This window comes from Ranitomeya imitator, chromosome 9 (genome assembly GCF_032444005.1).
Source record: "Ranitomeya imitator isolate aRanImi1 chromosome 9, aRanImi1.pri, whole genome shotgun sequence".
Classification (NCBI taxonomy): Eukaryota; Metazoa; Chordata; class Amphibia; order Anura; family Dendrobatidae; genus Ranitomeya; species Ranitomeya imitator.
In genome coordinates, this window is record NC_091290.1 from 144,985,261 (window position 1) to 145,004,389 (window position 19,129).

A 19,129-nucleotide genomic window follows, 5' to 3' on the forward strand; every position below is an offset into this window, starting at 1 on the left:
CTACAAAAACCCCTAAAACGAAAACCACGCAAAGGGGCAAAAAGACCCACCGTGCCGAACTAACAGCACGGCGGTGCACCCCTTTGCTTCTCAGAGCTTCCAGCAAAAGTTAATAGCAAGCTGGACAGAAAAAACAGAAAACAAACTAGAAGCACTTATCTAGCAGAGCAGCAGGCCCAAGGAAAGATGCAGTAGCTCAGATCCAACACTGGAACATTGACAAGGAGCAAGGAAGACAGACTCAGGTGGAGCTAAATAGCAAGGCAGCCAACGAGCTCACCAAAACACCTGAGGGAGGAAGCCCAGAGACTGCAATACCACTTGTGACCACAGAAGTGAACTCAGCCACAGAATTCACAACATATATCCCTATGGCCTTATAGGGAATGTCTGACTATAGATCAATGCACAATGGGCAGATTTAATGTTCGGGATATCCCTTCAATCTACTAGTTATGGAAATTTTCTACAGTATGTAGCAAATGTTCTTTTTGCTTCATGTCAATTTTTTAGTACAGATTTCATTGTTTGCAATGCTGAGGGTGGAATCCTCGAATAACATTAACAGCAAATACGTTACACCTGCAGTTAACTTTACTTAGACAATCCCTTTATCTGATTAAAATTGGCCTATAACCTGCAGTAACCACCGATTGACCAAACCGCTGCATGACCAGCTCTACCCTCACCTACTGTATTCTCACCCTTCCCTTGTAGATTGTGAGCCTTCGTGGGCAGGGTCCTCTCTCCTCCTGTACCAGTTATGACTTGTATTGTTTAAGATTATTGTACTTGTTTTTATTATATATACCCCTCCTTACATGTAAAGCGCCATGGAATAAATGGCGCTATAACAATAAATAATAATAATAAATTGATGCAAACAATTAGCATTTTTTGTGAGGATAGTGTTTTTTTGCATATAGAAATGATGAACTGAAAACCTCCATAGGTTCCATTTAAGAAACTTTGCAATGCATCTTATCAGACAAATCTGCCTCCATCCTCCCTTACCAGTCAAGCCAGTAATTCATCTCCCTTCTGCCTCCTGAACTCACCATTCATGTTTAAGAATCAGCTCCACTAAAGGCCCCCATGCACGTTAGACTAATGTCGGCTGAACATGCCGATATTGATGGGTTCGGGTAACTATCTGTTATGAAAGGCAATTCAGTACCACAATGGACATAGCGGTCAGAGCACATACAGTGATCTGACAATAACCCAAAATCATAGAACGAGCTCTGAGACGTGGGAACTCTGCAGACCGCAATCCCTAATCCTCTCCAAACAACACTAGAGGCAGCCGTGGATAGCGCCTAACTCTGCCTATGCAACACAGCACAGCCTGAGAAACTAACTAGCCTGAAGATAGAAAATAAGCCTACCTTGCCTCAGAGAAATACCCCAAAGGAAAAGGCAGCCCCCCACATATAATGACTGTGAGTTAAGATGAAAAGACAAACGTAGAGATGAAATAGATTCAGCAAAGTGAGGCCCGACTTTCTTAACAGAGCGAGGATAGAAAAGATAACTTTGCGGTCTACACAAAACCCTAAAGAAAACCACACAAAGGGGGCAAAAAGACCCTCCGTACCGAACTAACGGCACGGAGGTACACCCTTTGCGCCCCAGAGCTTCCAGCAACAAATTAGACAAGCTGGACAGAAAAAATAGCAAACAAATAGCAAAGAAGAACTTAGCTATGCAGAGCAGCAGGCCACAGGAATGATCCAGGGAAAAGCAAGTCCAACACTGGAACATTGACAGGAAGCCAGGATCAAAGCATTAGGTGGAGTTAAGTAGAGAAGCACCTAACTACCTCACCAGATCACCTGAGGGAGGAAACTCAGAAGCCGCAGTACCACTTCCCTCCACCAACAGAAGCTCACAGAGAGAATCAGCCGAAGTACCACTTGTGACCACAGGAGGGAGCTCTGCCACAGAATTCACAACAACTATCTATCTATAACTGTGTATGAGGACACTGTCCAACAGAGAGTTGAGGGAGATGTTGATCGCTCATGTCTGATTTTGGACTGTTCATCGAATTGTTCCCCTGAACAAGCAAGGCAAACGGGAGGTAGATTCATCTGAGATAGCTGTTGGCCAAACCCATCAGCCAAAGCATAATTTGGCTGACAGCCATCTAATGTGTATGGGATCCTTAAGTCTCGCTCTAGACAGGCGGGACTGCCTGCATGATGAGGTGCCATCATTTTACGTAAAGTTGAAGATTACATCAGCCAGAGAACACTCATATGACTCCAGGCAAAAAATGTGAACTTCACCATCATGCTTGCCAACTAGCATACCGCATGGCATAGCATAGCCAATTAGAAGGGATTATCAAAGCCTGTATAAAAGCATAAACAGACAGTGCAGCAGCCATTTTGTGGTGAAACTTTATATTGAGAAGACTTCAGAGCTTAGCTATAGAGATAGGCAAAGAAAGCCATAAAACACTGAATAAACTCTACAGATAGTTTGTGACCGCACAGTAGTGAAGGACAGATACCGTTAGTTTATCCATAGCCATATACTGTATGTTGAGGTTATTTTGGAATTACTAAGGCTGTGTTTGAATTAGAATTCACGATGTTGGTGAATTCAGATGTCAAAGATTCACTCAACTCTGGAAGTTCTTCATTTTATTTTTTTTTCTTCTTAAGACAAAAATAAACAGGCCATTTTCTTATACTTTAATCAACATAATAAAGTAGAATATATTATGTAGAGAAAAGAATGCATTTTTCTCATTTGTAACAATGTGAATTTTATTCTGATAAATGCTAACTATTTTGGGACTATTATAAAGAATAATGCGAAGTTTGAACTTATAATACATAATCCTTTTATAGTCTACATAAATCTACAGTTAGTGTAATCTAACAGATATCAGACTCTGGATAGCAATTTCTTTCAACCTAATTTAGATTCCAATGGAATAATGAGTGGTTTTCATGTCACCTCTGTTCTTGCCAATGCTCCATCTATGTGCAAAAAGTCTTTCTGACAACCACTTGAAACTAAAGATTTTTAATGAAAAAGAATGACACTTAAAGTATATTTTTGTAGTGATCTATATACTACTTAACTCAATAAATGGCTAAGGTTGTTTTTTAAGTCACCAACCTCCGGGTCTAGGCATTCCTCAAATGTCAGCCGAGCTGCCAACTGGCTCTCTGGACAATTTGCATAACATTACCCTTAATGTTTATTGATTTTAGTTTTAAAACTATTGCATTTTTGCAGTTATTGATTTTTTTCTACTCTTTTTACAAACCTTCCTCATTCCTCTCTAGTTTTTCACAACAAGTTGTTTTCAATTGTGTTTTAGTGAAATCACAGTTTTCATTTAGAAGCTTTGTTTTCAGTAATTTTGAAGGCTGAATTGGTTTTTTATATATTTTTGCAATTGTTTCATTTAAATATATAGATATTTTTCTAATTTTTTGTATTCAGGTACTTATATAGGATAGTGCCAATAAATCTTCTCATGGAAACGCTAACCAATCTCTACAAATCAAGACATCTTACAAATTTTTTACATCAATCTTCTAATATTAGATGATGTTAAAGTTAATGTTATGTACAATAATGATCACATTTACTTCTAATATTAAAAAATCTCATTGGATGTGATTCTAGTCAAGGCTTCTGTTGTGAGTTAGTGATGTTACATTGCTGGTGACATGATGGACCTATCACACGTATGTAGATACAAATGGTTTTCTTGTACAAAAGGCTCAGTTAGGAATGGGTGTCATGGGACTGAACATAATATGAAAGCTATGAGGTCATTTTATAGATCTCAGTAATAGCTAAAGGGCAATCGTATGATGTTTTGTTAAATGGAAGCTGGAATCACAACAGTGATTTGGTGCTCGTCCATCATACGAGGTCTAACTTTCCCATTCATTTTTTCCATGCTCAGTTGTCCACTCTCCCCTTGGACTTAATCCACGGTAACCCAATCATTCTTCCTCTTCTGTACGTTATTATTTATTGTAACAATGATCAAAGAGTGTGTAGGCTCGGTTTTTCATTTCCTGTGCAACCACGTCTATGGATGAAATTTGGGACGTAAATTGTACTTGACATCTGGGCCCTTGTGATGCTCTGGCTTATGTCTCCAGCCATTCACTGTACTGCTTTATATCTGTCCTAATTACTAATGTATTTCGCTATATATATACAGTATATATATATATATTAGTGATTCTCGTAAATACTTGTCTCTGGTGATTCTTTTTGGACACAACGTATACAAATTTTACTACTTCCCTCATAATGGAAATTGTAATTTAAGTTTCAATTTTGATTTTAGGCTGAAAAGTAAAAGTCTTAAGGTCAACTTCTTCAAATCTCTGAAACTATAATGTTACCTCCTAGAAGGGGACTGGATTGTTTTTAATTTGTAAAGCAGGTGAACACTGAATTAGCATTGGGCTAAGGCTTCATGGCGATACTTGTGCGACATGAAAATCATGACATCTCATATAGTGATGATTATTGTGGTTGCATGCGCCACTTTGCCTTTGACCATGATGCCACATTCTCTATTGGCCTCCATAGGTTTCATTGTAACCCAGCTTTCTAACACTGGGCATTACATTGTGACCCAAAATCCTTAAGTAATCTTCAGATTTCATGATGCGTCAAGGAACCCAGTGCCAAATGCAGCAAAACAACCTCAAAACATCTTTGACCCTTCAAAAATTGTATGATTCTACCAATCAGAATGAATAATAATAATAATCTTTATTTTTATATAGCGCTAACATATTCCGCAGCGCTTTACAGTTTTGCACACATAATATTAATAATATTCTTTATTTATATAATGCCAACATATTCCGCAGCGCTTTACAGTTTAACAGTTTCAAACACAACAGTCATAAGTAACAATGTTAACAATACAATAATTAAATGCCCGTGCATGCCCTAATCATCTCCCGCCTGGACTACTGCAACATACTCCTCTGTGGCCTACCTTCTAACACTCTCGCACCCCTCCAGTCCATCGTTAACTCTGCTGCCCGACTAATTAATCTCTCTCCTCGCTACATGCCTACTTCCCCTCTTTGCAAATCCCTTCACTGGCTCCATATTTCCCAGCGTATCCAGTTTAAATTACAAACACTGACCTACAAAGCCATTCATAATCTTTCTCCTCTGTATATTTCCACACTAATCTCTTAATATCTTCCCTCACGTAATCTCCGGTCCTCCCAAGACCTCCTCCTCTCCTCTACGCTTATTTGCTCCTCACCCAATCGCCTCCAAGACTTCTCCCGAATATCACCCATCCTCTGGAATTTAGTGCCCCAACACATCCGGTTATCCACTACTTTTGGATCCTTCAAAAGAAACCTGAAAACCCGCTTTACAGCTTACAGCCTGTAAAGACCACACGGCCACCTCAACACCATTGGAGCTGCTGCAACCCTTGACCTACTGTCTCCTTCCCCATAATCCTGTAGAATGTAAGCCCGCAAGGGCAGGGTCCTTGTCCCTCTGTATCAGTCTGTCATTGTTAGTTTTGTTTACTGTAAGTGATATTTGTATTTTGATGTAACTTCTCATGTACAGCACCATGGAATTAATGGTGCTATATAAATAAATAATAATAATAAAGCAACACAAGACGACCCTGCTCATGAGAGCTTACAATCTACAATGAGGTGGGGGAGATACAAAGTACAGATGTGTATTTACAGTGATGGTCCAGCCATCTTGAGGGAGTGGGGGATAGGTAGAGATAGTGAATGGACTACACACACATACACACTTACACATAAAATGAATTGAAATGTCAAATAAGAGAATTGTAATTAATGCAAAGTGGAAGTATGAAAAATTAAAAAATAACTTTTAGTATGATTTTTTAAAACATTGTGTCCTCTGTCTAATGAGATAAATGACTATTCAAGGCAAACAAACGTAAAATCATATCATACTTCTGATGTGCAAGAGACACCCCCTCTGTGTGTGAAACTGTCAATTCATTAGGTACGCCGGATCCCAAAATATATAATGGGGTACAATACCAATATAATGCTTGAATGGGGGAGCGATCAATTCCCATTTGAGGAGCTCATAATAATATTTACAGAGCAGTACACAGACTGCCATTATGATTCTTATGCCATTATCACCATTATCCTACTACACCATCTTATGGGGAGGAATTTAAAAGAAGGGCATTAGGGATCAAGTTACCAAAGGTGAGAAACATAGGCTGTATTGGACCCAGTGGTCTGACTATTGGTGCAAAAGGTTTTTGATGGAGAGTGAGACAAAGGGGACCCAACGGAGTGGGAAAATTGCTAATCCTAAAAAAAACTATCCTTATCCTAGATGAAAAGACTGCCTGTCAGTGGGGATTAGTGCCCTAAGGTAGATACAAGAAGTTTCGCCCCCACTCTGGATGCTTCTTCAAGTATGTTTGGGGGCTGGGAGACCCATGACCTAGAATGCAAACCCAGCTTTCTAACACTAAGCATTACATTGTAATCCAAAATCCTTGAGTAATCTTCACATTTCATGATGTGTTGCACACAGTCAAGGAACCCAGTGCAAGAAGCAGCTACACAACCTCAAAACTTCTTTGAACCTCCCCCATATTTGACTGTAGGTACTGTGTTCTTTTCTTTGTAGGCCTAATTCCATTTTGACTAAACAGTAGAATGATGTGCTTTACCAAAATGCTCTATCTTGTTCTCATCTGTCCACAAGAATCCCCAGATGGATTTTGACTTACTCACGTACATTTTGGCAAACTGCATTCTTATTTTTTTTATGACTTTGGCAGCAGTGGGGTCCTCCTGGGTCTCCTGCCATAGCGATTCATTTCATTCACATGTGGACAGGATAGTTCACACTGACATTGATGCAAATGAGCCTGCAGGACAGCTTGAATTTCCATGGAACTTGATTGGGGCTGCTTATCCACCATATGGACTTTCCTGTGTTGCAACCTTTCATCATTTGTTGTTTGCCATCCAGGGAAATTATCCACAATACCATGGGTTGTAATTTTTTTTATTATGTTGCTCACCATGGACAAAGGAACATTAAGATCTATGGAGATGGACTTGTCACCTTAAATTATTGATATATTTCAACAATTTTGATTCTCAAGTTCTCAGTCAGTTTTCTTCTCTTTCTGAAGTCCATTCTTAGTGAGGAGCACATCTAAATGATTGAAGGAGTGGTCTCACAAAGATTGGAATATTTAAACAAGGCCCTGTAGGCTGACACCATACAACTGCTGATATTGTTATCCAAAATGCTATTTTCAGGCCTCCTTATGAGCTAACTGGTGAAACGCATTGAGGCAACAATCTGAGCATGTGTCTGAATAAGTGTGAAGACACGGTGGTCAACAGGTGCCCTAGTCAGGTAGCCGAAACCGTAAGGCCCAGGGATCATACCATCAAAGGCCCGCTCTCCTTTTACAATTGGCATTATACTACACAGACAACACAGAGTGAGAATATAGCAATGTGGCAATGCTTTATTGAGCCACACAACAGGCAGATAACAGTTGGATGGTGCAAAATTACAGAGTCTCACCCTTCCGCTGACTCACTGGGATAAGAGCAGATGTTACTTCAGAGATTCCAGGGCCGACTACCTCACCTGTGGCACGCACAGAGAGGAGGCAACAACAAGCCTAGGAAGATGACAGTCCATTGAGGTACAAGGCCAGTTGACCAGAGGGTAACAACCTGAATTCTCCAAACATCTCCATTGAGCCAGGTGGGTCACATTCCTGGCTTTCATAAACATATCTGTTAAGATCTGGTGGTTTAGGAGCAACATGGGACGAGCTCTGAAGGAAGTGGTATCTGTACTGACCGCAGTCCCTAAGCTCAATGCAACACTAGAAGTAGCCGTGGGATGCTCCTAACACTCCCTAGACACCTCGTCACAGCCTGAGAACTAACTACCCCTAAAGATAGAAACAGGAAAACTATCTTGCCTCAGAGAAAATTCCCAAAGGATAGATAGCCCCCACAAATAATGACTGTGAGTGGAGAGGGAAAAGACATACACAGAATGAAACCAGGATGAGCACAGGAGGCCAGTCTAGCTTGATAGATAGGACAGGATGGAATACTGTGCGGTCAGTATAAAACACTACAAAAAATCCACGCAGAGTTTACAAAAATCTCCACACCTGACTAAAGGTGTGGAGGGTAAATCTGCTTCCCAGAGCTTCCAGCATCACTGAATTAATTCATACTGACAAGCTGGACAAACATAGAAAGCACAGAACGGATAAGTCCACAACCTGTGGACAGAAAAGAGCAAGCAAGGACTTAGCTTTGCTGAACTGGTCAGGATCACAGGGAAATCCAAAGAGATGTGAATCCAACCAGGAACCATAGACAAGTGGCACCAGCTGAAGGAAAGAGCCAAGCTAAATAGCCGAGCAGAATAGACAATCAGTGGAAGCAGCTGAAGACAGCTAAATCCAAGGAGCAGCCATACCACTTAAAACCACCGGAGGGAGCCCAAGAGCAGAACTCACAAAAGTGCCACTTACAACCACCGGAGGGAGCCCAAGAGCGGAATTCACAACACATATCTATAGGGCTCAGGTGACCGTTGGGTTCAAATCCTGACTAACCCAAAAGTATCCATGGTTCAGTGATGGTCAATGGAGCAGATCGGTATTCGTTCAGCTAGGGCCATGTTTCCCTAAGCTGGCATCCTGTAGAATGTCAAATCTGTGTCCCTCATGATGGAGTCATGATGTCTTAGCTGCTATCTTGTAAAGAGTCTCTCGTTCTTTTGATATATATCTGTTTGTCTATGTTACAGAGGCGCAGTCCCCTAATGTAGTTCACAATTGTCTTTCAAGCCAACATCCAGAGGCAAAAGGAAAGAATGTTGAGATCAACTTGCATTATTTGATTATTTAATTTATTTGTATAGTTTTTCATCCTCTGTTTTGCAAGTCACCAAACTATCTGGCCTGGACAATATGTAATTAACATATCAGCAAACATCATTGTTCATTTATCCTGCATCTCAGTCATCAAGGATAACAGCACAATATGTTAAAATAAATATCAACTTACAAGTTAATGTTACAGGCTTATACGCACAAAAGTCTGTGTTTTCTTGACCAACAAGGAAGAAACACATAAATTCAAAAGTCAACATATAGATAAGTCTATCCCTCCTGGCTTACTGAAAATAGATGTCTGGTTAATTTAAGTAAAATGCTGTGTCGTCACAATAAGTTCTACATTTTGCTTCTTATCAAAGATGCTATACACTATCTTTGCACATTTATGATGAGACTATTTGTTGCTTAATGTGAAACTGCCTGATACATTGAGCTCAGATTTTACACCATTATTTCATTATTATATCGGCTATATACTATCCTTCTACCTCTATTCCTGTTCTGTTATCAGCCCAGTTATCTAGGGAAATCAAGGGGTAGCCGATGTGGAATGGGAGCCGTCATCTCACAATTTCTAGGGTGCCAACCTCCGCTATTAGGTAGAGTACATACATTTAGGCACCAAATAGTGTAACGTAGTATTTTTCCAGTTCTGTCCTATATATTTTTGATTCAATACTACACAATACAATCTCATCCTATTATTGTTGTTACCTCGGTTCCTGGCGCTCCTCCTGCTGCCGCCGGGTCCAGCTCTGTGGCTGTCCCTGCTGCATCCTCACTCCAATGCTCAGTGCTTGCATCCCGGCGCGCGTCTTCTCTGCACTCAGCTGCACACTCCTGTGGGTTGCGCAGGCGCAGTAGGGTCTGACCGCACGCGCTCCCTTTGCTCTTCTCTTCTTTCATGACCTGACCCGGCAGTACTTCCTGGCCAATCTGTGTCTGGGGTCAGGTATTTCAGGCCCTCCTCCCTTAGTGGAGGTGCCTGATTATCGTGTTCACCCTGCCATAGTTGGGCCGCACTGTTACCCTGTGCTTTGTCAGTCTTGTTGCTGATTAACCCCTTGTTTTTTCCTCTCTCTTTCAGCACCTGCTCCTGTGTTCCAGTGTTTTCCCTTTCCTCAGTCCGGTCCTCAACTTCTCTTCAGTCTCTTCTTGCAGTCTTCTGGCTCACCTAGTCTTCAGTCCTGTACTTCCCTCCGTTCCTTCCCTCTTAGTTGTTCTCCCAGGTTCTCCTTGTTTCCTCTTGTTTGAGCCGATCCCTGGTCCTGGCCTCCGGGATACTTGATATCCCTGTGCCTGCCTCCTAACAGTCCCTTTATAGGGGTTGGTCCCACTCTGGAGTGCTCGCTCGGGGGAGGTTCAATGCCACGGTCCAGTGGGTCCACTCTTTGTTCCTGTCGCCTTCGGCGTAACAATTGATATAGTGATGGCGCATTGGACATGTTTGATCCTTGTGCACTATAAAGACTTTATTTATATTTGTATATTATATACCCAGATGAGGGCACCCCAGGGTTTCAGGGACAGCCACCGAGGAGCGGGGGTGCATTGTCGAACTCCATTAGGGTGCCAACCTCCGCTAATAGGTAGAATTTCTGAATCAGGTGCAGTAGTAGAGTGAGTTAGCTTATCTTTGTATAATAATTGTATTTTCTACAGTGTGTTATTTACTTTGTCAGTTATTTGAGAGTAGTCAATTTTAAGTATATCTAATGAAGTATATTTGTTTTTAAGTTTACGCCTTAGCTGATGATTTTCATATTGGCCACACCTGTTACTTGCCATAGGTGAGTTTGAACAAGCATCACATGCTTGAAACAAAGTTGTTTACCCACAATCTTGTAAAGGTGCTAACAATTTTGCTCAGCCCATTTTTGGAGTTTTATGTGACATTTTGTTCAATTAGCATTTTTGTTGTTCCAATACACACAAAGTAAACATGTGTATAACAAAACATCTGTAATTGCAATAATTTTCTGGGAGAAATACTTCATTTTGTAGAACAATTTCAAGGGTGCCAAGACTTTCAGCCATGACTGTAACATGTCTATAATTTGACTGTGTTCTACAGCTTAAATGCAGACATAAAATAGTTATGTTACAGCAAGTTACACAATATTTTGTCAAGTGTCTAGTGTGAGAATTGCCATCACATGTAGTTGTAACAGTACACCGACATTTCAGCATTCGAATGAAAGGGAAAGAGAATAGATGGCAAAAGTGGACTGACACATTTATTTTTTATATTTTTCAGTGTGATTTATTGGAAACCGATTTATTGACTTGTGATTTTACAGTGGCTATTTGCCAGTTGCAGAACTTCATGGCACCAACTTAAATGACCTTGTTGTGCATGGCCACAAGGAGTCCTCCAAAGTGTAAGTAAGCTGTTGTGACTAAGAAGTATGTTCTTTCTATGCTTTCAATCTCCTCTAATATTGTACTTAAGCTTGGTGTCACAATTACACTGTACGTGGAAGCCTGGAATCTGTCAGTAGGGCTTCCACAGTCAGGTTTGGCACAAGCCACTCCATTTACCAGATAACTGTCCTTCACCCTTTCATCACTGTGTAGAGATCTGGGTTTACACAAGGACACCTGCACTGGTACAACGCAGTCATCTGCTACCTGGTGTAGCAAGCTGGTGGCAAGATGGGTCATCACAGAGGGTCAATACTAAGTGGTCACCTCAGAGACTATCAGAAAGCCAGTGGGTGGTTAAAATACAAGCTGAGGTCAGAAAATCAGGAGACACATCAGGAACAAGGAATAGCGATATAGACCTGCTAAGTTTAACTTATTGACTGGCAGTGGAAGTCATAGCTTCAGGGGTTTAAATAGCAGGCACCCCCTCTCGGGATTCTCAGAAAATATTAGTCAAAATCAAACATAGTTCCCTGATTTAGCGGCACCAAAAAGTCTTCAATAAAAGCGTGGAATTGTCTATCTGCCAAAGCGGCGACGTAGGGGACATGAACTCACACAGACATTATATACGGGTTGCCCTAGTGGAGCAACCCCATTTTGATAAGATTACTCTTGGTTCAAGTGTTGTTTATTCTAGCCTTTTTATAAAGATTAGAAATTACCAAAATGTAGATGTCACTCTTACATACCCTTCCATTTGTACATAATTGAATTTGTGCATTTTCTGACCTCTTCAATGCATAATGTAGATATGGAGGCAGTTCATGTAATCCCGCATTGAAAGACCTCTGTGGGGTTAGATTAGTAAGATTCTGCCTGCTGTTCATTATTTTTATGTGGTGAGTCCAGATTCAAAATCTGGTTCAAAATCCTTAATCTGGTTAACTGGGACACTGTCCTCAGAAATAAGAATACAGATAATAAATGGGAAATGTTTAAGAACATCCTAGATAGGCACTGTAAGAGGTTTATACCTTGTGGGAATAAAAGGACAAGAAATAGGAAAAACCCAATGTGGCTAAACAAAGACATAAGAGAGGCAATTAACAGTAAAAAGAAAGTATTTAAGCTACTAAAGCAGGATGGCATAGTTGAAGCTCTAAAATACTATAGGGAGAAAAATACTTTATCTAAAAACTAATTAAAGCTACCAAAAAGGAAACTGAGAAACACATTGATAAGGAGAGTAAAACTAATCCCAAACTGTTCTTCAACTATATCAATAGTAAAAGAATCAAAAATGAAAGTGTAGGCCCCTTAAAAAATTGTGTGGAAAGAATGGTTGTAGACGACGAGGAAAAAGCTAATATATTAAACACCTTCTTCTCCACGGTATTCACGGTGGAAAATAAATGCTAGGTGAAATGCCAAGAGTCCAAGAAAACCCTATATTAAGGGTCACCGATCTAACCCAAGAAGAGGTGCGAAACAGGCTGAATAAGTTTAAAATAGATAAATCTCCTGGTCCAGAAGGCATACACCCACGAGTACTAACACAACTAAGTAATGTAATAGACAAGCCATTATTTTTTTTATTTAGGGACTCTATAGCGACAGGGTCTGTTCCACAGGACTGGTGCATAGCAAATGTGGTACCAATATTCAAAAAGGGCTCTAAAAGAGAACCTGGAAATTATAGGCCAGAAAGTCTAACCTCTATTGTTGGTAAAATCTTTGAAGGGTTTCTGAGAGATGTTTTTCTGGATTATATCAATGAGAATAACTGTTTAACTTCATATCAGCATGGGTTTATGAGGAATCGCTCTTGTCAAACCAATCTAATCAGATTTTATGAAGAGGTAAGCTATAGACTGGACCACGGTGAGTCATTGGATGTGGTATATCTTGATATTTCCAAAGCGTTTGACACCGTGCCACACAAGAGGTTGGTACACAAAATGAGAATGCTGTGTCTGGAGGAAAATGTGTGTAAATGGGTAAGTAACTGGCTTAGTGATAGAAAGCAGAGGGTGCTTATAAATGGTATATTCTCTAACTGGGTCGCTGTGACCAGTGGGGTACCGCGAGGGTCAGTGTTGGGACCTATTCTCGTCAACATATTTATTAACGGTCTGGTAGATGGTTTACACCGTAAAATATCGATATTTGCAGATGATACAAAACTATGTAAAGCAGTCAATACAAGAGAAGATAGTATTCTGCTACAGCTGGATCTGGATAAGTTGTAAAATTGGGTCGAAAGGTGTCAAATGCGATTTAACAATAATAGATGTAAGGTTATACACATGGGAAGAAGGAATCAATATCACCATTACACACTGAACAAGAAACCACTGGGTAAATCTGACATGGAGAAGGACTTGAGGATCCTAGTTAATGATAAACTTACCTGGAGCAGCCAGTGCCAGGCAGCGGCTTCCAAGGCAAACGGGATCATGAGGTGCATTAAAAGAGGCCTGTATACACATGATGAGAGCATTATACTGCCTCTGTACAAATCCCTAGTTAGACCGCACATGGAGTACTGTGTACCGTATTGGGCAACGGTGCTAAGGAAGGATATAATGGAACTAGAGCGAGTACAAAGGAGGACAACAAAATTAATAAAGGGGATGGGGGAACTACAATACCCAGAGAGCTTAGCAAAATTAGAATTGTTTAGTCTAGAAAAAAGATGACTGAGGGGCAATCTAATAACCATGTATAAGTATATAAAGGGACAATACAAATATATCTCTGAGGATCTGTTTATACCAAGGAAGGTGACGGTCACAAGGAGGCATTCTCTGCGTCTGGTGGAGAGAAGGATTTTCCACCAACATAAAGAGGATTCTTTACTGTTAGGGCAATGAGAATCTGGAATTCCTTGCCTGAGGAGCTGGTAATGGCGAACTCAGTCGAGGGGTTCAAGAGAGACCTGGATGTCTTCCTGGAGTGTAACAATATTGTATCTTACAGTTATTAGGTTCTTTAGTAGGACGTAGATATGGGGATTTATTCTGATGGAATATAGACTGAACTGGATGGACAAATGTCTTTTTTCGGCCTTGCTAACTGTTACTATGTAAAATTAGTTTAGGGACTATTTTAAGGTACCATGGATGAGCTAGAATTCTCCATTGTTTTGTTTTAAGTAAATTATATGGTAATATGTTATATACAGTGTCCGTAAAGTCATGGTGCACTTTTATAGTTTACATTTTGGCTCCCTTTCTCTGGCCCAATCATATCAGACCTGTTCATGAGGAGCGATAACAAGAACCAATCAAACAACACAAACTCATTTAAGCTGTTGCTGAGCCCCCAGTCAGATTAACCCCTGATAAACTGAACTCTGATTAATACACTGCCAGGTCTGTGACATCATGCAACCACAAACCTATGCCAGCAGTATGGTTTTCCATGCCAGTCAAGATGTGGACGGTACAGAGGAAAGTTCAGTGTGTTCTGTGGCTCGCTAAATTCGAATCCATGACCAAAGTGCTACCTGAATATCGGCACGTTTATAATGAAGTGCCACCACATAGGAATAACATTACTCGGTGGGATAAGCAGTTGAAGGAAACCGGAAGTTTGGTGGAGAAACCCCATTCTTGTAGGCCATCAGTCAGTGACGAGTCTGTAGAGGCTATACGGCATAGCTACCTAAGGAGCCCTAAAAATCTGTGCATGCGTGTGCTCAACAATTACACCTAAGCAAGACTACAGTTCATAAGGTGTTAAAGAAACATCTCTGTTTAACAGGGTACAAATTGCGGCTGTTGCACACTATCAAACCGGCGGATAGACCCAAATGATGCGCGTTTGCTACAGATATGCTTTATGAGACAATGATGCAAGATTTTTGCAGAAGATTGTGTTAGGCGACCTTCCATATCTGAACATGTTCATCGCCATAACGTCCGATTATGGGCTGCTGAACGTCCTCATGCCTATGTTGAGTACGAATGTAACCCCCTACAGTGAACGTGTGGTGTGGTCTGATGCATGATAAGGTGATAGGTATGAAACTGGGAGAGTTTTACTTTTATTTGGAGCAGATTTCACATTTCTATCGTTTTCTGTTACTTTCCAGTGACTGGTCAAAAGTGCACCATGACTTTACGGATTATAACCACAAATATTCACATTAATTGTATAGCAATGACCAGTGGTTGCTTATAGCCTTTTGTGCATATGTCAGACTGAAGATTGGATGCATCCCTGTCATTTCCATTTGGAATTCATGGTAAGTGTGTGGTCGAGTGAAGGACTATTCAACTGATGTTTGCAGGCGTGCACAACGTCTCCAGCACACGAGAGTGAATCTGTGACAGTTTATAATTGGTACTTTTAGAAATGTACTTTAGCTATTTAATATTAACTAGAAATTAGACTAAACAGGGATGTAAAGTGCTTTTCAGTGTATATTATCCATAATTCAGGGGGATTCAATCCTATGCAAATAGACCAACCTTCTGCTTGATTTAGCTGCATAAATAACAACCTATTTATTCCCCTTGGATATGAGTAGATATGAGTATTTGGACGCTACTGACATCATTATTCACCATTTTAAGAAGGAATCCGATGTATATTTCCAATTTGTCGTCCAGTTGTATATGTTTCCAATTTTGATTTCCCCCTAAGGATTAATTGGGGTTGTCACTGTGTAATGAGTTTATTGTATATTTAGTCATATCATAAAAAAAAATATTTTTTTTAAGATTTGATAGATTTTTATGCTTTTATATTTAAAAAAAATATATGGTGAATTAGTTGGCTTCTTTTGCAATTTAGGTAAAATAAAATGTGCGCCCATCCACAATGTCTCGTACAAAAGAGAACAAGATGTTGAGAAGTCGCCTGTTTTTCTCTACATATTAACAAAATATATTATTCACTTAATTCTTGGAATTCATTAGATTATTTCACGATTCAACATAATATTGTATAAAAAAAAATGTTTCATGTATCCCATAAGCAATAAAGTCTCCAAGTGGCTGGAGATCACTAGTTACGGTGTGAAGTATGAATTTAGCGTGATGCGTCACATCACACAATAAATCATGGGATAGGTCATTAGGCATGAGGATCATGTTAAGTGTTTTTCAAAATAAATGAGCTCATGTCCCTTTTTATGTAAAGTAAGCAATTGTTTAAATATGACGATGTGCTAATTATTTTTGCTTTTGTATGGGAGGAAGAAAGATAGATGAATGTATAAAAATTGCATATACCTTGCTCTTTAGTCATAATTTACTGGTCTGATTCGGTCGGCGCCCAGATCATCTCCATAATTTCTAAAAAAGGACGATTAACTGTACGATACTGAAGTGCCTGTGGTTAAAATTTAGTAGGACAGGCTTTTTCCTTTGTTAAAACGCGCAGTTAATTACATATACGTCAACCATTGGTCTTGTCGACATTATATTTTACCTTTAAATTATGTGATGTCCTAATTAACACTTACATTAAGACCCGATGACTGGTTAGAAGTTTCTATTCCCCCGTTTGACTATATCTGTGAATCCTTTTTCTCCTTTGTGACAACCGTGTTTATGGCTTTTCCCTTGCCATCGAACTAGATGGCACATTGAATTATTCTCAAACGTATAAGGGCATCACGTCACATTTGTGTGTTTGATATCATACGTGACTAGCTGTACTCCAGCCAAGACCCTTAATGTACAATCTGCAGATGTGCTACCCTCTGAATGGTTAGATACATATTAACGTAAATCTTTCTGGAGTCAAGCTCGTTTCACATCAGTTATACAAACATATTGGTTCCTTTAGAAGGACAAACACTCAGTGTTCGTAAAAGGGAAATCTAGGTCAGAAACTAGCATAATCATTTTCACTTGAGAATTTAATCACGTCTTAGAGGAATTCCCAGGTTTTTTTTTTGGCTATGTTGTATGTTTGCTAGAAAGCTTTGCTAGAAATTAGGTTGTTGCTTACAAAAAAAGTAGGTGGTATAAACCACATAGCAAAAAATAAGCATACCACTAAGATACAGTAAATGAAGCAAGCTGTTCGTTTCCAAGTCTTATATCCGGTCTTTCAAGTTGTTTTCCAAAAATAACTGTATTTCAAGTAATATAGACTTTTGAGGAATATTTCTATAATTTTACAAATATTCCTTGTCTGTCGAAGACCTCATTTAGAGCCCTTTTTTTGCTTTCGATAAAAAATAATATTTTTAATCAGAGTGTTAGATCTGATTTTCATCCATTTTTTCATCCAGGTGTATGTTTCTACCATCAGTGTGGAAGCTGTTTTTCTTGTTTGCAAGAATAATAAAAGAATAATAATAATTTCTAAGCTTCCCCTCCCTGCTAGACTGTAACCATACAGACAGCACTTGGACAACACATAGATGGCATTAAAGTCCAATCAGTGTTTTATGAATCTATTCAAATTGGATCAATAACGGACATGTCTTTTTCTTTTTGTCTAAAATCAGTCCGCAAAAAAACAAACGTGTAAAGCCCCATAGACTATAATGGGTATGTGTGCTATCAATGAAAAACACAGATTAAACACGTCCATGGAAAATGGGCACTTCAAAGTGGAATGAAGCTCTGGTCACACCAACATCTTGGCTTCTGATTTTAAATGGATCCTAATTGAGCTCATTGACCTGTCTGGGTCTGTTGGGTTAGAATGCATTGCATTTAAGGCAGATCAGTATTGTAGCTAAATATATCCTTAAGTATTAAGGTACCTTCACACATAACGATATTGTTAACAATATCGTTGCTTTTTGTGACGTAGCAACGATATCGTTAATAAAATCGTTATGTGTGACAGCGACCAACGATCAGGCCCCTGCTGGGAGATCGTTGGTCGCTGAATAAAGTCCAGAACTTTATTTCGTCGCTGGACTCCTGCTGACATCGCTGGATCGGCGTGTGTGACACCGATCCAGCGATGTCTTCACTGGTAACCAGGGTAAACATCGGGTAACAGCGCAGGGCCGCGCTTAGTAACCCGATGTTTACCCTGGTTACCATCCTAAAAGTAAAAAACAAACAAACAGTACATACTTACCTACAGCCGTCTGTCCTCCAGCGCTGTGCTCTGCACTCCTCCTGCACTGGCTGTGAGCGTCGGTCAGCCGGAAAGCAGAGCGGTGACGTCACCTCTCTGCTTTCCGGCCGCTGTGATCACAGACAGTACAGGAGGAGAGCAGAGCACAGCGCTGGAGGACAGACAGCGGTAGGTAAGTATGTACTGTTTGTTTTTTTTTACTTTTAGGATGGTAAGCAGGGTAAACATCGGGTTACTAAGCGCGGCCCTGCGCTTAGTTACCCGATGTTTACCCTGGTTACCGGCATCGTTGGTCGCTGGAGAGCTGTCTGTGTGACAGCTCTCCAGCGACCAAACAGCGACGCTGCAGCGATCCGGATCGTTGTCGGTATCGCTGCAGCGTCGCTTAATGTGAAGGGGCCTTAAGTTTAAAATCAGACAAACCAATTCATATTGCCTTATTGGCTGGATTGGCCAACCATTTAATGGTTGTGAGTTCCCCCAGACTCACCCCTAACATCATCTGTTAGAAGATCTAGCAAGTTTAAATTAACAAATGAAAACATACGAGCTCTCAAGAAGTATAGAAAGTTTGTCTGACAGCCATCTAAGATAGCGCAGATTTTCAAGGAAAATTCGATTTGCAGAAAAGTTATCCTCCAGAAGTTGAATGTCCCTTATTATGCGTTGAGGTTTCTCCAGAGTATAATAAACATAATATGCAAAAAAACATAATAAACTTTAAATCAAATGCAACTGAATAAAGTTTTATTGTTATCCACATGTACTATCCTTTGT

At 40.1% G+C, this 19,129-nt stretch overlaps 1 long non-coding RNA gene across 1 annotated transcript in view; it reads left to right on the forward strand.

The window, feature by feature from the left end:
- The window catches only part of LOC138649158 (uncharacterized), a 494,230-nt gene that overhangs the window by 165,313 nt on the left and 309,788 nt on the right, over positions 1–19,129 (forward strand). Inside the window, exon 5 of the long non-coding RNA XR_011315253.1 lies at positions 11,184–11,307. This is a non-coding gene — a long non-coding RNA (uncharacterized lncRNA). The remainder of the gene's footprint in view (positions 1–11,183; positions 11,308–19,129) is intronic.